This window comes from Oncorhynchus tshawytscha, unplaced genomic scaffold, assembly GCF_018296145.1.
Source record: "Oncorhynchus tshawytscha isolate Ot180627B unplaced genomic scaffold, Otsh_v2.0 Un_contig_12599_pilon_pilon, whole genome shotgun sequence".
Lineage (NCBI taxonomy): Eukaryota > Metazoa > Chordata > Actinopteri > Salmoniformes > Salmonidae > Oncorhynchus > Oncorhynchus tshawytscha.
In genome coordinates this window covers 51788-74614 of record NW_024608828.1, presented here as the reverse complement: position 1 = coordinate 74614, position 22827 = coordinate 51788, and the positions used below count along the sequence as shown (strand labels likewise).

The window sequence follows — 22827 nt, the reverse complement described above, 5'->3', positions numbered from 1 at the left end:
TAATAAAGCCTCTCTCAAAAAGCCAAACCTTGATCCAGAAAATATTTTAAAAACTATTGGCCTATATCGAATCTTCCATTCCTCTCAAAGGGTTTTGAAAAAGGAAGGCAGCAACTCACTGCCTTCCTAAAGACAAACAATGTATACAAAATAATTCAGTCTGGTTTTAGACACCATCATTGCACTGAGACGGCACTTGTGAAGGTGGTAAATTACCTTTTAATTGCGTCAGACCAAGGCACTGCATCTGTCCTCGTGCTCCTAGACCTTAGTGCTGCTTTTGATACCATTGTTCACCACATTCTTTGGAGAGATTGGAAACCTAAATTGGTCTACACGGACAAGTTCTGGCCTGGTTTAGAGCTTATCTGTCGGAAAGATATCAGTTTGTCTCTGTAGATGATTTGTCCTCTGACAAATCAACTGTAAATGTCAGTGTTCCTCAAAGCTCCGTTTTAGAACCACTATTGTTTTCACTATATATTTTACCGCTTGGTGATGTCATTCGGAAGCATAATGTTAACGTTCGCAGCTACGCGGATGACACACAGCTGTACATTTCAATGAAACGTGGTGAAGCTCCAAAATTGCCCTCCCTGAAGCCTGTGTTTCAGACATAACGAAGTGGATGGTGGCAAATGTTCTACTTTTAAACTCGGGCAAAACATAGATGCTAGTTCTAGGTCCCAAGTAACAAAGAGATCTGCTGTCGGATCTGACAATTCATCTTGATGGTTGCATAGTCGTCTCAAAAAGAACTGTGAAATACCTCTGCGTTACTCTTGACCCTGATCTCTTTTTGACGAACATATCAAGACTGTTTCAAGGACATATTTTTTCCCATCTACGTAACATTGCAAAAATGAGAAACTTTCTGTCCAAAAATGAATCCATTATTTTGTCACTTCTAGGTTAGACTTCCGCAATGCTCAACTTCCTGGCTACCCGGATAAAGCACTGAATTAACTTCAGTTAGTGCTAAACATGGCTGCTAGAATTCTGACTAGAACCAAAAAATGTGATCATATTACTCCAGTGCTATCCTGCCTACACTGGCTTCCTGTTAAGGCTAGGGCTGAGTGGAGAGGAGTGGAGAGGAGAGCGCTGTGGAGAGGAGAGCGGCTGATTGATGAGAATTATATACAGTTGATTTCGGAAGTTTACATACACCTTAGCCAAATAAATTTTAACTCTGTTTTTCACAATTCCTGACATTTAATCCTAGTAAACATTCCCTGTTTTAGGTCAGTTAGGATCACCACTTTATTTTAAGAATGTGAAATGTCAGATTAATAGTAGAGAGAATTATTTATTTCAGCTTTTATTTCTTTCATCACATTTCCAGTGGGTTACAAGTTTACAAACATTCAGTTAGTATTTGGTAGCATTGCCTTTAAATTGTTTATCTTCGGTCAAACATTTTGGGTAGCCCTCCACAAGCTTCCCAAAATAAGTTGGGTGATTTTTGGCCCATTCCTCCTGACAGAGCTGGTGTAACTGAGTCAGGTTTGTAGGCCTCCTTGATCACACACCCTATTTCAATTCTGCCCACAAAGTTTCTATAGGATTGAGGTCGGGCTTTGTGATGGCCACTCCAATACCTTGACTTTGTTGTCTTTAAGCCATTTTGCCACAACTTTGGAAGTCCTCTTTCCACCAAACATAAAGATGGTCATTATGGCGAAACAGTATATTTTAGTTTCATCAGACCAGAGGACATTTCAACAAAAAGTACAATCTTTGCCCCCCATGTGCAGTTGCAAACCGTAGTCTGGCATATTTATGGCGGTTTTGGAGCAGTGGCTTCTTCCTTGCTGAGCGGCCTTTCGGGTTACGTCGATATTGGACTCGTTTTACTGTGGATATAGATACTTTTGTACCTGTTTCCTCCAGCATCTTCACAAGGTCCTTTGCCGTTGTTCTGGGATTGATTTGCACTTTTCGCACCAAAGTACGTTCATCTCTAGGAGACAGAACGTGTCTCCTTTCTGAGCGGAGTGACGGCTGCGTGGTCCCATGGTGTTTATACTTGCGTACTATTGTGTGTACAGATGAACATGGTACCTTCAGGCTTTTGGAAATTGCTCCCAAGGATGAACCAGACTTGTGGAGGTGTTCCATTTTTTTCTGAGGTCTTGGCTGATTTCTTTTGATTTTCCCAGGATGTCAAGCAAAGAGGCACTGAATTTGAAGGTAGGCCTTGAAACGCATCCACAGGTACACCTCCAATTGACTCAAATTATGTCAATTAGCCTATCAGAAGCATTTATAGCCATGACATCATTTTCTGGAATTTTCCAAGCTGTTTAAAGGCACAGTCAACTTAGTGTATATAAACTTCTGACCCACTGGAATTGTGATACAGTGAATTATAAGTTAAATCATGTGTCTGTAACTGACTTGCCCAAACTATAGTTTGTTAACAAGAAATTTGTGGAGTCGTTGAAAACTCATTTTAAAGACTCCAACCTAAGTGTGTAAACTTCCGACTTCAACTGTATATTTCCGATTTGGTCCTGCAGTACATACCTACACGTACGCCACGGTCACAAGACACAGGCCTCCTTACTGTCCATAGAAATTCTAAGCAAACAGCTGGAGGCAGGGCTTTCTCCTATAGAGCTCCATTTTTATGGAATGGTCTTCCTACCCATCTGAGAGACGCAAACTCGGTCTCGACCTTTAAGTCTTTATTGAAGACTCATCTCTTCAGTGGGTCATATGATTGAGTGTAGTCTGGCCCAGGAGTGGGAAGGTGAACGGAAAGGCTCTGGAGCAACGAACCGCCCTTGATGTCTCTGCCTGGCCGGTTCCCCTCTTTCCACTGCGATTCTCTGCCTCTAACCCTACTACAGGGGCTGAGTCACTGGCTTACTGGTGCTCTTCCATTCCGTCCCTAGGAGGGGTGCATCACTTGAGTGGGTTGAGTCACTGACTTGATCTTCCTGTCCGGGTTGGCACCCTGGCAAAGTGGGTGGGGTTATACCCTGCCTGTTTGGCCCTGTCCGGGGGTATCGTCGGATGGGCCACAGTGTTTCCCAGCCCTTCCTGTCTCAGCCTCCAGTGTTTATGCTGCAATAGTTCAGGTGGCGGGGGACTAGGGTCAGTCTGTTATATCTGGAGTATTTATCCTGTCTTATCCAGTGTCCTGTGTGAATTTAAGTATGCTCTCTCTCTCTCTCTCTCTCTCTATCTGGCCTGATGACTCCTTGCTGTCCCCAGTCCACCTGGTCGTGCTGCTGCTCCAGTTTTAACTGTTCTGTCTGCGGCTATGGAACCCTAACCTGTTCACCGGACGTGCTACCTTGTCCCAGACCTGCTGTTTTCAACTCTCTAGAGACAGCAGGAGCGGAAGAGATACTCTGAATGATCGGCTATGAAAAGCCAACTGACATTTACTCCTGACGTGCTGACCTGTTGCACCCTCTACAACCACTGTGATTATTATTATATGACCCGGCTGGTCATCTATGAAGATTTGAACATCTTGGCCATGTTCTGTTATGATCTCCAGAAGAGGACTGGCCACCCCTCGTAGCCTGGTTCCTCAATAGGTTTCTTCCTAGGTTCTAGGCAGTTTTTCCTAGCCACCGTGCTTCTACACCTGTATTGCTTGCTGTTTGGATCTTAGGCTTGGTTTCTGCACAGCACTTTGTGACATCAGCTGATGTAAGAAGGGCTTTAGAAATAAAGTTGATTGATTGAAGCTACTGGTCTCAGATCCAACGGTTTCCACTAGTTACCACAAAGTCAAAATGGACTATATCATAAAGATTTGTGAAGAAAAAAAATAGTGTGGTTAAGGATGGGTTTAGGTTGAAAAAATCACATTTTAAGAAGAGCAATTGTAAAAAAAATAGGCCTGGTTTATGACTTTCTGGTTGTGGTATCTACTGACGACCAGCTCGAGGCGAGAGAAATTGACCGCCACCTTTTGTGTTTTGGTAAGGGCTAAGAGGGACGTCACGCACCCAACATCCCTCAGCCAATCACCCAAATTGAAATTAATCACATATGGTGTGTTCAAGACAACTTGGAATTCTGAAAAATATGAGGTCAAGTCATGACTTCAGGGATATTCAGGTCGGAAAGTTGGAGATCTAGAAAGAGACCCGAGATCGCGAGTTGGAATTCCGAGTTGGATGACCGTTCAAAACGAGTTTTCTCAGTCAAGGATAGTTTTTTTCCCCGAGGACTCAGTTGTCTTGAACACGCAGAAGTCGGAAATCTGACGTTTCCAAGTTCTCAGTTGTTCTGAACGTGGCATTTGCCTCCGGGTATTCGACGGAAATACATCTCCTTCCAGTTCTCTGCTGCCAATGACTGGAACGAACTACAAAAATCTCTGAAACTGGAAACACTTATCTCCCTCACCAGCTTTAAGCACCAACTGTCAGAGCAACTCACAGATTACTGCACCTGTACATAGCCCACCTATAATTTAGCCCAAACAACTACCTCTTTCCCAACTGTATTTAATTTTTATTTATTTATTTATTTTGCTCCTTTGCACCCCATTATTTTTATTTCTACTTTGCACATTCTTCCATTGCAAAACTACCATTCCAGTGTTTTACTTGCTATATTGTATTTACTTTGCCACCATGGCCTTTTTTTTTTGCCTTTACCTCCCTTCTGACATCATTTGCTCACATTGTATATAGACTTGTTTATACTGTATTATTGACTGTATGTTTGTTTTACTCTATGTGTAACTCTGTGTCGTTGTATCTGTCGAACTGCTTTGCTTTATCTTGGCCAGGTCGCAATTGTAAATGAGAACTTGTTCTCAACTTGCCTACCTGGTTAAATAAAGGTCAAATTAAAAAATTTAAAAAATAAATTTCGCATCTAAAATTGGATCCTTGGGATGTCCCAACTCTAACGCCACCCCATTGAAGTTGACATTTAAAATTGTACAGGTAAGGGTTAAGGTTAGGGTTATGTAAGGGTTGTGGTTAGGCTTATGGTAGGGGTTAAAGTCAGAATTAGAGTTTAGGGTAGTGACGTCCCAAGGATCCCTTATAGCATTAATGGGCGGGGCGTGGCTGTGAGATTCCTCAGAGGGCAGTCCGTTTGAAACGAGGCGACAGTAGGAACTAAAAGCTGATATTTTCCAGTCCTGAACCGACAACGGTCCTCTAAAAACAACTTCAGGTAGGTTGCTGAACGATTTAATTCAGTTTAGATAAATGCTATGTTATTCAATTAATTAAAATAAGTGTTTATGTCTGACGACCGAGCCGAGTTTCGGATGAAAATATTAAACAATGTGGTTGTAAATATAGGTTTGTAAAATCTATCTTAATCACTTCCAATGCAGTATTCTGTAGTTTGGTCAACATAAATTCACTTTTACGTCGGTATCAATTCACATTATATTGTTTTTAAGACAGAGTAAATATTTAGCTTCGGGAAACGTCCCGTTTTAACTCAGTGATAAAGCCGATTACCGACTCTGTTACCTGTTCTAATGAGCGCGTTACGTGTGTCGGTTTCAGAACCCTGGACAGCGCTGGGGCGCTCATTCTACAAACAGGCAACATCCCGACAAAAACAACACAGAAACGTTGAGAGATTTTAAAGTTTGTTTGTAGAAACGCTGTAAAAAAAAAAAAAAGAGTTCAACAGTGTAATTTGTTTTGAAAAAACTCCGTGTTTTGTATTAAGAGGTCAGCATTGAAAGAGTAAGAGAGATGTTCTCCAATTGTGGCATTCGCAAGCTAGACTTCATCATTTGTCACAGAAATGGGTCATTCAGTAGCCTCGACAAGGCAATACAGTAGCTCCTTAAGGTATTTCTCGGAGAAACAAATGTTGTTTCCCCGCTGTTTAAACGTAATTGGTAAGATGTTGCGATATTGTCATTGCCCTTTTTTTTGGTCATAATTTAGGTTCAAATGTTCGGTTTTATGGAGCGAAAAGTCAAGACAGTTTTTTTTTGAGACACGTGGCTGTGTTATGTCAAGTATTTCTCAAGCCAAAGCGACTATGGCGATGTATCATGCTATTCGTGCCCACCTACAGCCTCTGCCAAAAGCTCATTCGCGTCGCTGGATGTGAACATGTGTCTCTTTCTTCGGTTCAAAGAGGTGTAGCTTAAACCACACATTAAAGTAGTCACAGTTCCGTCAGCCAACACAGGGATAAGACGTGATTATGATATAGCCTAGCTAATACACTATGTGTAGGCAGAGTTCCCGGTGGGAGAGGAGCTGTGGGTGGGGTTGCCAGATTCGCTGCCAAGGGGATATCCCTCCTTCACACTTCTTAATAGCTTACATTGAGCCTCAAGGCCCAGTGCTTTAACCCTGGGAGTTCTGGGTATTTAGATCTGTATAAATGTGTCAGGGGAGACAACCTGCTCAATCTGAGGTAGAGGGATCCACATTGAGTTAGAATACAATACAATATTTGCTTTGTTGGTCCATTTGCATGGATATGCTTTATTTATTGCTGTCATAGTACCCAACCTGACACACTGCCGAGCAACGCCCCTGGAGCAAAGTGCCGTGCTCAAGGGTACAATGGCGGAAGGGAGTATATGGGATAAATAGGTAGGCAGATCAAAACGTATTTGTTTCTGTATCAGTGACTGTGTGGTCTACCATTGGCCTGTATAGTGCTGCTGCTTTAATACACAGGATTCTATGTTATTCTCCAGGGTTTTGACCCGTGAAGAGGAAGCCGGCACTCTTTGACCCAGTCAGACAAACAATTGGTGAAGGAAAGCTGCTCAAAGAGAGCTTCAGAGACTCACCCAGATCACTTCTATTCAATGGGCAAAGTTAGGATAATGATGTTGAAGCACTTGACTATCTTTGCACTATAGATCTAGTTTATTTGGAAGCAGGGTCTGTCAGACTGACGTTTATACTGTTCCCTCATATCTTCCTTGGGTACAGTGTGTAGGCAGAACTTCAGTAGCCTGACATCCAAACTGATTTCCCAGTTGATTCGCTTCAATGATGAGTGTCTAGAACTTCACCAACTCACCTCGATCTCTCCCATTCACTGTTCTAACTCAGGATAATGAGACAGGAGCACTAGATTATCTCTGCTCTAGTTTTAATGGAAGCAGGAACGTCTGACAGACACATTATTGAGATGCTGTGTAGGCTACATAGCAGTATGTTGAAGTTGTTCACATGAGTAGTGTATTTACACGTGGAGTGTTGGTATTTTCCTTGTTGTCCCTGGCTGTGATAAGGGTTAGGGAGCCTGGGTTCGGCCAAGCAGGGTGACAACAGAACAGAACAGTAGTTGGCTTGGTGGCTGAGTTGGGCTATAAGGATCACTCACTAACACACAGAATGGAGTGGTTTTCCAAAGTGGTAGCCTAAGGGCTGGCTCCATGTAAAATATGACCTTATGAACAGATCTAGGATCAGCTTATTGTCCCCAAATACTAACCTTAACCATTGGTTGTCTTCCAACAACATGTGGGAGGAAACCGCACAATAGCCACATATGACCTTATGAACAGATCTAGGATCAGCTTACAATAGCCGCTCTAACTGCAATGTGAATAGTCTATATTCAGTAGTCTATATCCCTGATAGGACTATAACCCCATCTCCCCTAACCATGAATAGTCTATATTCAGTAGTCTATATCCCTGATAGGACTATAAACCCGTCTTCCCCAATCTGCATTGACTGCGCTCATAAATGCACTGCTACTCACATACCTCGTGCATTTCATTGCGTACCTCGTGCATTTCAACACATACCTCTGGAATTTCATCACATACCTCGGGCATTCCCTCACATACCTCGGGCATTCCCTCACAGACCTTGTGCATTTCCACACATACCTTGTGCATTCCCTCACATACCTTGTGCATTTCCTCACATACCTCGTGCATTTCCTCACATACCTTGTGCATTTTTCCTCACATACCTTGTGCATTTCCTCACATACCTCGTGCATTTCCTCACAGACCTCGTGAATTTCCTCACATACCTCGTGATTTTCCTCACATACCTCGTGCATTTCATCAATACCTCTTGCATTTCATCACATACCTCATGCATTTCCTCACATACCTCGTGAATTTCCTCACATACCTCGTGCATTTCCTCACAGACCTCGTGCATTTCCTCACAGACCTCGTGCATTTCCTCACATACCTCGTGCATTTCCTCAAGACCTCGTGCATTTCCTCACATACCTTGTGCATTTCCCCACATACCTCGTGCATTTCATCAATACCTCTTGCATTTCATCACATACCTCGTGATTTCATCACATACCTCGTGATTTCATTACATACCTTGTGCATTTCATCACATCCTCTTCAGTCAAACAACCAATAATATTGTGCGCCTCTGGTTCTTTTCCTGTGTTTGGTCCGGACCTCGTTCTCACCTGCAGCGAACTGCACCATGGGACAAATTGAAACGGCTGTGCGTCATTTAGTGTGAGCATCTGAGTATGAATGATGTTCACACCAGTCCAGACGAACCGAACTAAGGGGAGAAACGCACCAGAGTACGGGGGGGGGACACAAGCATTTGGTGTGAAAGCCCCCTTAATTAGGTCTGTGGGGGGGGGGTATAGTTCAGGGGGAAGAGTCATCCACGAATTACTGTACACGGCAGAAGAGAGATGTTGTTGACTTCCACCTGCATGACAACTGATGACTAACAGTATATCAGAGTTAGGAGAATTATATCTGTTCTACTGTACTGATCATGTCTTCATAGCTCTCAAACTCAACTCTGGACCCGGAAGCCAGTTCCACTGCTTTTTAAAATTGTTCCCCTCTAATCAGGGACTGACTTAGACTAGGGACAGCAGATGGGTGCCATAAATTATCAAGTAGAACGGAAAAGCAGCAGTAGTCCGGACTTCGTAGGGTAAGATTTGAAAACCCCTGTGTAGGCTGTTGGGCTGTGGGCAGGTAGTTTAGCAGGTTAGAGCGTTGGCCCAGTAACCAAAAGGTCAGTGGTTCGAATACCTGAGCCGACAAGGATAAAAATCTGTCAATGTGCTCTTGAGTAAGGCACTTAACCATAATTTGCTCCATGGGTGCCATACTACTATGGCTGACCCTGTAAAACAACACATTTCACTGAGCCTATCCAGTATATGTGGCAATAAAACATTTATTTTTTTATTTTTTATTTAGTAAGAAATAGGTCAGAATAAATTCACATCCAAATGGCTTTGTGCAGACTAGTATGAAAGTATGAAAAACACAGTATGTTCATCATCTGAATTTACATTTTTACGAATGATTTTTCATTTAGAAAAATACTTGAACGGGAAAAACGTCCAGAATCTTGGGTGTTGCCAGTCATCATATTAAGAGTCAACATTCCCAATACCGGTCTATGAGGCATCATGTAACTATATTGATGCGAAGTTAGTTCACGTCAATACAGTGTTTGCATAATGATGAATACAAGTATCCTGAAGCAGATACCACGCCGTTAGTACCCTTCTATGACACTGTATACATATCGGTTCTATGACGGTTCTATGGTTCTATGACACTGTATACATATCGGTTCTATGACGGTTCTATGGTTCTATGACACTGTATACATATCGGTTCTATGACGGTTCTATGGCTCTATGACACTGTATACATATCGGTTCTATGACGGTTCTATGGTTCTATGACACTGTATACATAGCGGTTCTATGATGGTTCTATGGTTCTATGACACTGTATACATATCGGTTCTATGACGGTTCTATGGTTCTATGACACTGTATACATAGCGGTTCTATGACGGTTCTATGGTTCTATGACACTGTATACATATCGGTTCTATGGCAGTTCTATGGTTCTATGACACTGTATACATATCAGGTTCTATGACACTGTATTCTATAGTTCTATGACACTGTATACAGATCGTTTCTGAAACCTCTTGGAATCTGATCTGGGAATGCCTATTTGATCTGAATGAGAGTGCATATTTGCAGTAACCCGAACCCCCCCTGACACGCACGGATGCATGCACACACAAACACACACTCAAAGTCACCTCAAAGCAAGGGCAAGCTGGGCATGGTGATACTGTCATCCATCAGAACTGTGGAGCCTGTCAGACTAACTAACTCACTAACTAACTAACATAGACACAACTGCCCCAGCCTAGACAGTGTTCCTAATGAATCCACCATCTGTGTGGCTGGGAGTTAAGGTGTCAGCATGCTAGCAGAACTCAGCTAAGTGTGCTCGCATACACCCTTAAAAAACCTTCACTTGATAAACAAAGAGAAAAAGCGGCGACTAGTACTGTTTGTCCATTTTGAGACGCCTTAGCCAATATACACTTCCTCAAAATAGTCAGAATGAATCTAAGATAACTCAAGAAATCTGTCAATTAATTTTGAAGTTTTTGCTAAGGAGATCTTAGTCCCACAATTTTACATCTAACTAATGTTTTTTTAAATGAAAACGAGTTGTCTCTCGTTGAATGACAACAAAGACTTTATTGAAGAACCTCTACTGTTGACCAATTATCGCACTCTGAAGGTATGCGTCTGTGGAGACATCGGCAACCCTCTGAACTAGTAGAACAGGCTTGCCTCCAGAAAAAACATGTTGTGTGCCTGAACAGCTGAAAAAACCCTCAGGATGAAGACCAAAACATCACAAAATGTCAGCTCTGTGGATCATAGATCACAATCTGTTCCAAACTGTTGTCAGCAGCTCTGTGGAAGGATATTCTGTGGAGATGGATATGAACAGCAGCTTTACAGTAGAGCAGATGGATATGAACAACACAGCTCTGCACATCTGGGCACAGGAGTCCTGTCACTTTGAAGTCACCAGGAGAGCAAGCTCTGTGGAGGTTTACAGCTCTGTGGAGGATGGATATGAACAGCAGCTCTGTGGAGGATGGATATGAACAACACAGCTCTGTGGAGGATGGATATGAACAACACAGCTCTGTGGAGGATGAGATATGTTTACAGCTGTTTACAGCTCTGTGGAAGATGTTTACAGCTCTGTGGACAGTGGCAAGAAAAAGTATGTGAACCCTTTGGAATTACCTGGATTTCTGCATAAATTGGTTATCAAATTTGATCTGATCTTCATCTAAGTCACAACAATAGACAAACATTGTGTGCTTAAACTAATAACACACAAATTATTGTATTTTTCTTGTCTATATTGAATACATCATTTAAACATTCACAGTGTAGGTTGAAAAAGTTTGTGAACCCCTAGGCTAATGACTTCTCCAAAAGCTCATTGGAGTCAGGAGTCAGCTAACCTGGAGTCCAATCAATGAGACGAGATTGGAGATGTTGGTTAGAGCTGAGCTGCCCTGCCCTATAAAAAACACTCACTAAATTTGAGTTTGCTAATCACAAGAAGCATTGCCTGATGTGAACCATGCCTCGAACAAAACAGATCTCAGAAGACCTAAGATTTAGAATGGTTGACTTGCATAAAGCTGGAAAGGGTTACAAAAGTCTCTCTAAAGGTTTTGATGCTCATCAGTCTACAGTAAGACAAATGGTCTATAAATGGAGAAAGTTCAGCACTGTTGCTACTCTCCCTAGGAGTGGCCATCCTGCAAAATCACTGCAAGAGCCCAGAGGAGAATGTTCAATGAGGTTAAGAAGAATCTTAGAGTATCAGCTGAAGACTTTCAGAAATCTCTGGAACATGGTAACATCTCTGTTGACTAGTCTACAATACGTAAAACCCTAAACAGGAATGGTGTTCATGGGAGGACACCACGGAAGAAGCCACTGCTGTCCAAAAAAACCATTGCTGCACATCTGAAGTTTGCAAAAGTGCACCTGGATGTTCCACAGCGCTACAGGCAAAATATTCTGTGGACAAATGAAACTACAGTTGAGTTGTTTGGAAAGAACACACAACACCATGTGTGGAGAAAAAAAAAGCACAACACACCAACATCAAAACCTAATCCCAACTGTAAAGAATGGTGGAGGGAGCATCATGGTTTGGGGTTGCTTTGCTGCCTCAGGGCCTGGACAGCTTGCTATCATCGACGCCAAAAATGAATTCCAAAGTTTATCAAGACATTTTGCAGGAGAATGTTAGGCTCTCTCTCCGCCAATTGAAGCTCAACAGAAGTTGATTGATGCAACAGGACAACGACCCAAAACACAGAAGTAAATCAACAACAGAATGGCTTCAACAGAAGAAAATACACCTTCTGGAGTGGCCCAGTCAGAGTCCTGACCTCAAGAGAGCAGTTCACACCCTACATCCCAAGAATATTGCTGAACTGAAACAGTTTTGTAAAGAGGAATTGTCCAAAATTCCTCCTGACCGTTGTGCAGGTCTGATCCATAACTACAGAAAACGTTTGGTTGAGGTTATTGCTGCCAAAGGAGGGTCAACCAGTTATTAAATCCAAGGGTTCACATACTTTTACCACCCTGCTCTGTGACTGTTTACACAGTGTGTTCAATAAAGACATGAAAACATATAATTGTTTGTGTGTTATTAGTTTAAGCAGACTGTGTTTGTCTATTGTTGGGACCTAGATGAAGATAAGATCAAATTTTATGACAAATTTATGCAGAAATCCAGGTATTTAAAAAAGGTTCACATACTTTTTCTTGCCACTGTATGTTTACAGCTCTGTGGAGGATAGGTATGAACAACATAGAGCTCTGTGGAGGATAGGTATGAACAACAGAGCTCTGTGGAGGATAGGTATGTTTACAGCTCTGTGGAGGATAGGTATGTATACAGCTCTGTGGAGGATAGGTATGTTTACAGCTCTGTGGAGGATAGGTATGTATACAGCTCTGTGGAGGATAGGTATGTATACAGCTCTGTGGAGGATAGGTATGTATACAGCTCTGTGGAGGATAGGTATGTATACAGCTCTGTGGAGGATAGGTATGTTTACAGCTCTGTGGAGGATAGGTATGAACAACATAGAGCTCTGTGGAGGATAGGTATGAACAACATAGAGCTCTGTGGAGGATAGGTATGTTTACAGCTCTGTGGAGGATAGGTATGTTTACAGCTCTGTGGAGGATAGGTATGTTTACAGCTCTGTGGAGGATAGGTATGTTTACAGCTCTGTGGAGGATAGGTATGTTTACAGCTCTGTGGAGGATAGGTATGTTTACAGCTCTGTGGAGGATGGGTATGAACAACATAGAGCTCTGTGGAGGATAGGTATGTTTACAGCTCTGTGGAGGATAGGTATGTTTACAGCTCTGTGGAGGATAGGTATGTTTACAGCTCTGTGGAGGATAGGTATGTTTACAGCTCTGTGGAGGATAGGTATGTTTACAGCTCTGTGGAGAATAGGTATGTTTACAGCTCTGTGGAGGATAGGTATGTTTACAGCTCTGTGGAGAATGGGTATGAACAGCATAGAGCTCTGTGGAGGATAGCCATGTTTACAGCTCTGTGGAGGATGGGTGTGAACAACATAGAGCTCTGTGGAGGATGGGTATGAACAACATAGAGCTCTATGGAGGATGGGTATGAACAGCATAGAGCTCTGTGGAGGATGGGTATGAACAACATAGAGCTCTGTGGAGGATGGGTATTTATTTATTTTTTATTTCACCTTTATTTAACTAGGTAGGCTAGTTGAGAACAAGTTCTCATTTACAACTCGACCTGGCCAAGATAAAGCACAGCAGTTCGACACATACAACAACAGAGTTACACATGGAATAAACAAACTTACAGTCAATAATACAGTAGAAAAAGTCTATAAACAATGTGTGCAAATGAGGTAACATAAGGGAGGTAAGGCAATAAATAGGCCATGGTTGCGAAGTAATTACAATCTAGCAATTAAACACTGGAATAGTAGATGTGCAGAAGATGAATGTGCATTTAGAGATACTGGAGTGCAAAGGAGCAAGATAAATAAATAAATACAGTATGGGGATGAGGTAGTTGGATGGGCTATTTACATATGGGCTATGTACAGGTGCAGTGATCTGTGAGCTGCTCTGACAACTGGTGCTTAAAGCTAGTGAGGGAGATATGTGTCTCCAGCTTCAGGGATTTTTGCAGTTCGTTCCAGTCATTGGCAGCAGAGAACTGGAAGGAAAGGTGTCCAAAGTAGGAATTGGCTTTGGGGATGACCAGTGAGATATACCTGCTGGAGTGCGTGCTACAGGTGGGTGCTGCTATGGTGACCAGTGAGCTGAGATAAGGCGGGACTTTACCTAGCAGAGACTTGTAGATGACCTGGAGCCAGTGGGTTTGGCGACGAGTAGCGAGGGCTAGCCATCGAGAGCATACATGTCGCAGTGGTGGGTAGTATATGGGGCTTTGGTGACAAAACGGATGGCACTGTGATAGACTGCATCCAATTTGTTGAGTAGAGTGTTGGAGGCTATTTTGTAAATGACATTGCCGAAGTCGAGGATCAGTAGGATAGTCAGTTTTACGAGGGCATGTTTGGCAGCATGAGTAAAGGATGCTTTGTTGCGAAATAGGAAGCCGATTCTAGATTTAATTTTGGATTGGAGATGCTTAATGTGAGTCTGGAAGGAGAGTTTACAGTCTAGCCAGACACCTAGGTATTTGTAGTTGTCCACATATTCTAAGTCAGTACCGTCCAGAGTAGTGATGCTGGACGGCAGGCAGATGCGGGCAGGAGGAGGCTTGGGCGAGTTGCTATGGAGGGTGCAGGGCTGTTGACTGGGGTAGGGGTGGCCAGGTGGAAAGCATGGTCAGCCGTAGAAAAATGCTTATTTAAATTCTCAATTATAGTGGATTTATCGGTGGTGACCGTTTTTCCTAGCCTCAGTGCAGTGGGCAGCTGGGAGGAGGTGGACTTTACAGTGTCCCAGAACTTAGTGCTACAGGAGGAACATTTCTGCTTGAAAAAGCCTTAGCTTTTCTAACTGCCTGTGTATATTGGTTCCTAACTTCACTGAAAAGTTGCACATCGCGGGGGCTATTCGATGGTAATGCAGAACGCCACAGGATGTTTTTGTGCTGGTCAAGGGCAGACAGGTCTGGATAGAACCAAGGGCTATATTTGTATGAACAGTATGAGCAGAATAATGGCTAATGGCTTGTGTCAGGTTGTATAGATACATCTGGGAAGGAGATAAAAGAGTGTGCGTCTCTCAGGGCAGATGTGCATGTGCGCACGAATGTGTTTGCGAGTCTACGGTCTATGTGAGCGTATGCATGAGCACTTTTCTGTGTGTGTGTGTGTGTGTGTGTGTGTGTGTGTGTGTGTGTGTGTGTGTGGGGGGAGAAAAGGGAAGTGAGTGAGGAGGGAGTCGGGGGTTAAGAGAGAGACAAAGAGAGAAAGTGAAAGAGAGACTATGTGTTATGCAAGTGTATGAGATGGGTGTTCTGTCTGCTATCTGCCTGGTAATGGTGCGGAGGCGTGGGGGTTGGTGGAGGGAGGGTGGGGGTGGGTGGGTGGGTCTGTGGGTGCTCTGCTTGGTAATGGTGAGGAGGTGTGGGGGTGGAGGGAGGGTGTGGGTGGGTGCTCTGCCTGGTAATGGTGAGGAGGCGTGGGGGTGGAGGGAGGGAGAGAAAGGGGGAGGGGCTGTGAACAGGCCTATTCCACTAGATTAATACTGTAGGTTTTATCCTCTCCGAATGGGACGCTCTGGCTTTAGTCCCATAATCCCCTCTGGGAAAGATGATTGCTTCGAATCTCCTGAATACTGCGTTGCCATCACAGGCCGTACCACTACCCGCATGCATGTACACACACAAAATCATGCACATGCACACACTAACAATTGTATAATAAGGAAAGTGGCATCACCGTGGTGAACATGTTTGAAGGCTAATTATATTCAGATATTGCCTCTGTGTCTGTTACTAATACAGAACCTAGCTGACAGTTTTCTGTAGAATCTCTGATTACTGAGGAACTCTTCCCTGCTCTTCAGAGCAGGTTTCTGTCCCGATTTGCTTCAGTGTCTCAACAAGGATCCGTAATATTCCATGATGTGAGCACTAGCAGTGGGTTACAGTATGTTAGCACTAGCAGTGGGTTACAGTATGTTAGCACTAGCAGTGGGTTACAGTATGTTAGCACTAGCAGTGGGTTACAGTATGTTAGCACTAGCAGTGGGTTACAGTATGTTAGCACTAGCAGTGGGTTACAGTGTGCTGGTGCTAGCAGTGTGTTACAGTGTGTTTGTGCTAGCAGTGGGTTACAGTGTGTTGGCACGAGCAGTGGGTTACAGTGTGCTGGTGCTAGCAGTGGGTTACAGTGTGCTGGTGCTGGCAGTGGGTAACAGTGTGCTGGTGCTAGCAGTGTGTTACAGTGTGTTGGTGCTAGCAGTGGGTTACAGTGTATTAGCACTAGTAGTGGGTTACAGTGTGTTGCAGTGTGTTGGTGCTAGCAGTGTGTTACAGTGTGTTGGTGCTAGCAGTGGGTTACAGTGTGTTGGTACTAGCAGTGGGTTACAGTGTGTTGGTGATAGCAGTGGGTTACAGTGTGTTAGCGCTAGCAGTGGGTCACAGTGTGTTACAGTGTGTTGGTGCTAGCAGTGGGTTACAGTGTGTTGTTACTAGCAGTGGGTTACAGTGTGTTAGCGCTAGCAGTGGGTTACAATGTGTTACAGTGTGTTGGTGCTAGCAGTGGGTTACAGTGTGTTGGAACTAGCAGTGGGTTACAGTGTGTTGGTGCTAGCAGTGGGTTACAGTGTGTTGGTGCTAGCAGTGGGTTACAGTGTGTTACAGTGTGTTGGTGCTAGCAGTGGGTTACAGTGGGTTACAGTGTGTTACAGTGTGTTGGTGCTAGCAGTGGGTTACAGTGTGCTGGTGCTAGCAGTGTGTTACAGTGTGTTGGTGCTAGCAGTGGGTTACAGTGTGCTGGTGCTAGCAGTGGGTTACAGTGTGCTGGTGCTGGCAGTGGGTTACAGTGTGCTGGTGCTAGCAGTGTGTTACAGTGTGTTGGTGCTAGCAGTGTGTTACAATGTGTTGGTGCTAGCAGTGGGTTACAGTGTGTTGGTACTAGCAGTGGGTTACAGTGTGTTGGTGCTAGCAGTGGGTTACAGTGTGTTGGTGCCAGCAGTGGGTTACAGTGTGTTAGCGCTAGCAGTGGGTCACAGTGTGTTACAGTGTGTTGGTGCTAGCAGTGGGTTACAGTGTGTTGGCACTAGCAGTGGGTTACAGTGTGTTGGCACTAGCAGTGGGTTACAGTGTGTTGGCACTAGCAGTGGGTTACAGTGTGGTGGTGCTAGCAGTGGGTTACAGTGTGTTGGCACTAGCAGTGGGTTACAGTGTGCTGGTGCTAGCAGTGGGTTACAGTGTGTTAGCGCTAGCAGTGGGTTACAGTGTGTTGGTGCTAGCAGTGGGTTACAGTGTGTTGGTACTAGCAGTGGGTTACAGTGTGTTGGTGATAGCAGTGGGTTACAGTGTGTTGGTGCTAGCAGTGGGTTACAGTGTGTTAGCGCTAGCAGTGGGTCACAGTGTGTTACAGTGTGTTGGTGCTAGCAGTGGGTTACAGTGTGTTGGCACTAGCAGTGGGTTACAGTGTGCTGGTGCTAGCAGTGTGTTACAGTGTGCTGGTGCTAGCAGTGGGTTACAGTGTGTTAGCACTAGCAGTGTGTTACAGTGTGTTGGTGCTAGCAGCGGGTTACAGTGTGCTGGTGCTACCAGTGTGTTACAGTGTGTTGGTGCTAGCAGTGGGTTACAGTGTGTTGGTGCTAGCAGTGGGTTACAGTGTGTTGGTGCTAGCAGTGGGTTACAGTGTGTTGGTGCTAGCAGTGGGTTACAGTGTGTTGGTGCTAGCAGTGGGTTACAGTGTGTTGGTGCTAGCAGTGGGTTACAGTGTGTTATAGTGTGTTGGTGCTAGCAGTGGGTTACAGTGTGTTATAGTGTGTTGGCGCTAGCAGTGTGTTACAGTGTGTTTGTGCTAGCAGTGGGTTACATTGTGTTTGTGCTAGCAGTGGGTTACAGTGTGTTGGTGCTAGCAGTGGGTTACAGTGTGTTACAGTGTGTTGGTGCTAGCAGTGGGTTACAGTGGGTTTGTGCTAGCAGTGGGTTACAGTGGGTTTGTGCTAGCAGTGGGTTACAGTGTGTTTGTGCTAGCAGTGGGTTACAGTGTGTTTGTGCTAGCAGTGGGTTACAGTGTGTTGGTGTTAGCAGTGGGTTACAGTTTGTTGGTGCTAGCAGTGGGTTACAGTGTGTTATAGTGTGTTGGTGCTAGCAGTGGGTTACAGTGTGTTACAGTGTGTTGGTGCTAGCAGTGGGTTACAGTGTGTTACAGTGTGTTGGTGCTAGCAGTGGGTTACGGTGTGTTGGTGCTAGCAGTGGGTTACAGTGTGTTATTGTGTGATGGTGCTAGCAGTGGGTTACAGTGTGTTACATTGTGTTGGTGGTAGCAGTGGGTTACAGTGTGATGGCGCTAGCAGTGGGTTACAGTGTGTTTGTGCTAGCAGTGGGTTACAGTGTGTTTGTGCTAGCAGTGGGTTACAGTGTGTTTGTGTTAGCAGTGGGTTACAGTGTGTTGGTGCTAGTAGCGAGTTATAGTGTGTTACAGTGTGTTGGCGCTACCAGTGGGTTACAGTGTGTTACAGTGTAATGGTGCTAGCAGTGTGTTACAGTGTGTTGGTGCTAGCAGTGGGTTACAGTGTGTTGGTGCTAGCAGTGTGTTACAGTGTGTTGGTGCTAGCAGTGGGTTACAGTGTGTTGGTGCTAGCAGTGTGTTACAGTGTGTTGGTGCTAGCAGTGGTTTACAGCAGTGGGTTACAGTGTGTTGGTGTTAGCAGTGGGTTACAGTGTGTTATAGTGTGTTGATGCTAGCAGTGGGTTACAGTGTGTTATAGTGTGTTGGCGCTAGCAGTGTGTTACAGTGTGTTTGTGTTAGCAGTGGGTTACAGTGTGTTTGTGTTAGCAGTGGGTTACAGTGTGTTATAGTGTGTTGATGCTAGCAGTGGGTTACAGTGTGTTATAGTGTGTTGGCGCTAGCAGTGGGTTACGGTGTGTTGGTGCTAGCAGTGGGTTACAGTGTGTTATTGTGTGATGGTGCTAGCAGTGGGTTACAGTGTGTTACATTGTGTTGGTGGTAGCAGTGGGTTACAGTGTGATGGCGCTAGCAGTGGGTTACAGTGTGTTTGTGCTAGCAGTGGGTTACAGTGTGTTTGTGTTAGCAGTGGGTTACAGTGTGTTGGTGCTAGTAGCGAGTTATAGTGTGTTACAGTGTGTTGGCGCTACCAGTGGGTTACAGTGTGTTACAGTGTAATGGTGCTAGCAGTGTGTTACAGTGTGTTGGTGCTAGCAGTGGGTTACAGTGTGTTGGTGCTAGCAGTGTGTTACAGTGTAATGGTGCTAGCAGTGTGTTACAGTGTGTTGGTGCTAGCAGTGTGTTACAGTGTGTTGGTGCTAGCAGTGGGTTACAGTGTGTTGGTGCTAGCAGTGTGTTACAGTGTGTTATAGTGTGTTGGTGCTAGCAATGGGTTACAGTGTGTTACAGTGTGTTGGTGCTAGCAGTGTGTTACAGTGTGTTGGTGCTAGCAGTGTGTTACAGTGTGTTGGTGCTAGCAGTGGTTTACAGTGTGTTATAGTGTGTTACAGTGTGTTGGCGCTACCAGTGGGTTACAGTGTGTTACAGTGTAATGGTGCTAGCAGTGTGTTACAGTGTGTTGGTGCTAGCAGTGTGTTACAGTGTGTTGGTGCTAGCAGTGGTTTACAGCAGTGGGTTACAGTGTGTTGGTGCTAGCAGTGTGTTACAGTGTAATGGTGCTAGCAGTGTGTTACAGTGTGTTGGTGCTAGCAGTGGGTTACAGTGTGTTGGTGCTAGCAGTGTGTTACAGTGTGTTGGTGCTAGCAGTGTGTTACAGTGTGTTGGTGCTAGCAGTGGTTTACAGTGTGTTATAGTGTGTTGATGCTAGCAGTGGGTTACAGTGTGTTACAGTGTGTTGGCGCTAGCAGTGGGTTACAGCAGTGGGTTACAGTGTGTTGGTGTTAGCAGTGGGTTACAGTGTGTTATAGTGTTTGATGCTAGCAGTGGGTTACAGTGTGTTATAGTGTGTTGGCGCTAGCAGTGTGTTACAGTGTGTTTGTGCTAGCAGTGGGTTACAGTGGTGCTAGCAGTGGGTTACAGTGTGTTGGTGCTAGCAGTGGGTTACAGTGTGTTACAGGTTTGGTGCTAGCAGTGGGTTACAGTGGGTTTGTGCTAGCAGTGGGTTACAGTGGGTTTGTGCTAGCAGTGGGTTACAGTGTGTTTGTGCTAGCAGAGTGGGTTACAGTGTGTTTGTGCTAGCAGTGGGTTACAGTGTGTTGGTGCTAGCAGGGTGTTACAGTGTGTTGTGAGTGTGTGAGTTGTGTTGTTTGTCGGGGTGGGTTGTATAATGTTTCACGTGTCTACACAATCTGTCAGGGTTCCACACACACACACACACACACACACACACACACACACACACACACAGTTAGTGAAGAGGGTTAAACCAAGGCCTTATACCTTTTAAAGGGTTATGATCAATTGTGTTATGATGAACTGTAAGGTCTCCTCTTCAGGAGACCTCTGTGTGGGTGTGTGTTAAAACCTGTTTTTGAGTGTTCTGACCTTCAGACACTATCAGAAGGCGTCTACATTCAGACTCCTCCTGTCTGGATCCCACCGTTGTTATCTGGGTTTCTGAGAACACAAGGCTGCCAAAGACCTGATTTAACCAGCCAGCTGTCAGAAGATGCTTATGCTCGTTCACCTTGTTTTGACCCTATACTTGTGATGAAAGGTCAAGTTTTGGTCAAACCCACTTCTGAACTTTTAATTGCTGATAAGATGGTTACTTCTGTCAGGAGGAGGTCAGATGTATTAAAATGTTGTTGCCATGGAAACTCACGCACAGGACTGAGGACTGGGAGAGACTGTATGAGTTACAGGATGTTACAAGATGTCTTAGACATTTTGCAGAACTTGTGGAGAACTATTATATATTGTTATACTGTACTCTGTACCAACTTCTGCCTACAATTGTTTTTACTAAAGGAGTATTTTAATACTTAAACAAAGAGTCTGTGTTTCCTTTCCATTACTAATGTATGTTTGATGATTATATAGACCTGCTCATTTGTTGAGGAAATTGACCAACAGATGCATGGTAATGATCCAAATCTACTGACTGTTGCCAGGAATCAATTACCCACCATTAAAGAGATTCTCTGGTACTTTTGTGTACTTTTTAGCCAGTAGTTCTGAAAGTAGCGCTCACGATCCAAAAGAGTTCCCCAGAAGTAGCAAACTAGGCATTGGCTAGAACACAAATTGCTAGGGTGGGTGGCCCACGTGGGAGAAAATGTAGAGAAAATGGCGCAGCACAGCTGCCAGATTTCATGGCTAATTGAGGTAAAACAGTAATTTTACTCATAGATTATGCATGCATGAACTACACATTGACACGTCCAGCCCAAAGCGGGAGAGCATTTGTGATGTCATCAGCCTCCATGCTTGAGGATCAATAGAGAATAAAAGAGGAAAGGCCCCTCCCACTTGTGCCATATCAAGACTTACCTGGACTAGTTATTGAGATTTGCCTTTTGTTAAGTGAATAATGTGTTATTAACTGAGGTGAAAAGGAGACTGGAGGGCCACTTTAAGTAGTCCAGGGGTAGGGCTGAGTAGCGTTGTGTTCGGGTTCTCTCTCTCATCTTAAGTGTCTGAAGGCCCAGAAACAGGACTGTCTCAGGTGGAGGCGCAAAATCAAACATTGGAAGGCATCAGAGTCACAGAGTAGCAAGGCTTGGTGGCCTAAATACAGTGGCCTACATACAGTGGCCTACATACAGTGGCCTACATACAGTGGCCTACATACAGTGGCCTACATACAATGGCCTACATACGGTGGCCTACATACAGTGGCCTACATACAGTGGCCTACATACAGTGGCCTACATACAGTGACCTACATACAGTGGCCTACATACAGTGACCTACATACAGTGGCCTACATACAGTGGCCTACATACAGTGGCCTACATACAGTGACCTACATACAGTGGCCTACATACAGTGGCCTACATACAGTGACCTACATACAGTGACCTACATACAGTGGCCTACATACAGTGGCCTACATACAGTGACCTACATACAGTGACCTACATACAGTGACCTACATACAGTGACCTACATACAGTGGCCTACATACAGTGACCTACATACAGTGGCCTACATACAGTGACCTACATACAGTGACCTACATACAGTGGCCTACATACAGTGGCCTACATACAGTGGCCTACATACAGTGGCCTACATACAGTGGCCTAAATACAGTGGCCTACATACAGTGACCTACATACAGTGACCTACATACAGTGGCCTACATACAGTGGCCTACATACAGTGGCCTACATACAGTGGCCTACATACAGTGGCCTAAATACAGTGGCCTACATACAGTGACCTACATACAGTGACCTACATACAGTGGCCTACATACAGTGGCCTACATACAGTGGCCTACATACAGTGGCCTAAATACAGTGGCCTACATACAGTGGCCTAAATACAGTGGCCTACATACAGTGGCCTAAATACAGTGGCCTACATACAGTGGCCTACATACAGTGGCCTAAATACAGTGGCCTACATACAGTGGCCTACATACAGTGGCCTACATACAGTGGCCTACATACAGTGGCCTAAATACAGTGGCCTAAATAGTGGCCTACATACAGTGGCCTACATACAGTGGCCTACATACAGTGGCCTACATACAGTGGCCTACATACAGTGACCTACATACAGTGGCCTACATACAGTGGCCTAAATACAGTGGCCTACATACAGTGGCCTACATACAGTGGCCTAAATACAGTGGCCTACATACAGTGGCCTACATACAGTGGCCTACATACAGTGGCCTACATACAGTGGCCTACATACAGGGGCCTACATACAGTGGCCT

The 22827-nt window shown here is 44.5% G+C and overlaps 1 long non-coding RNA gene across 1 annotated transcript in view; it reads left to right on the top strand.

The window, feature by feature from the left end:
- The first annotated feature begins 5050 nt into the window (after nucleotides 1–5050).
- The window catches only part of LOC121843874, a 39414-nt gene continuing 21637 nt past the window's right edge, over nucleotides 5051–22827 (top strand). Inside the window, exon 1 of the long non-coding RNA XR_006081775.1 lies at nucleotides 5051–5157. This is a non-coding gene — a long non-coding RNA (uncharacterized LOC121843874). The remainder of the gene's footprint in view (nucleotides 5158–22827) is intronic.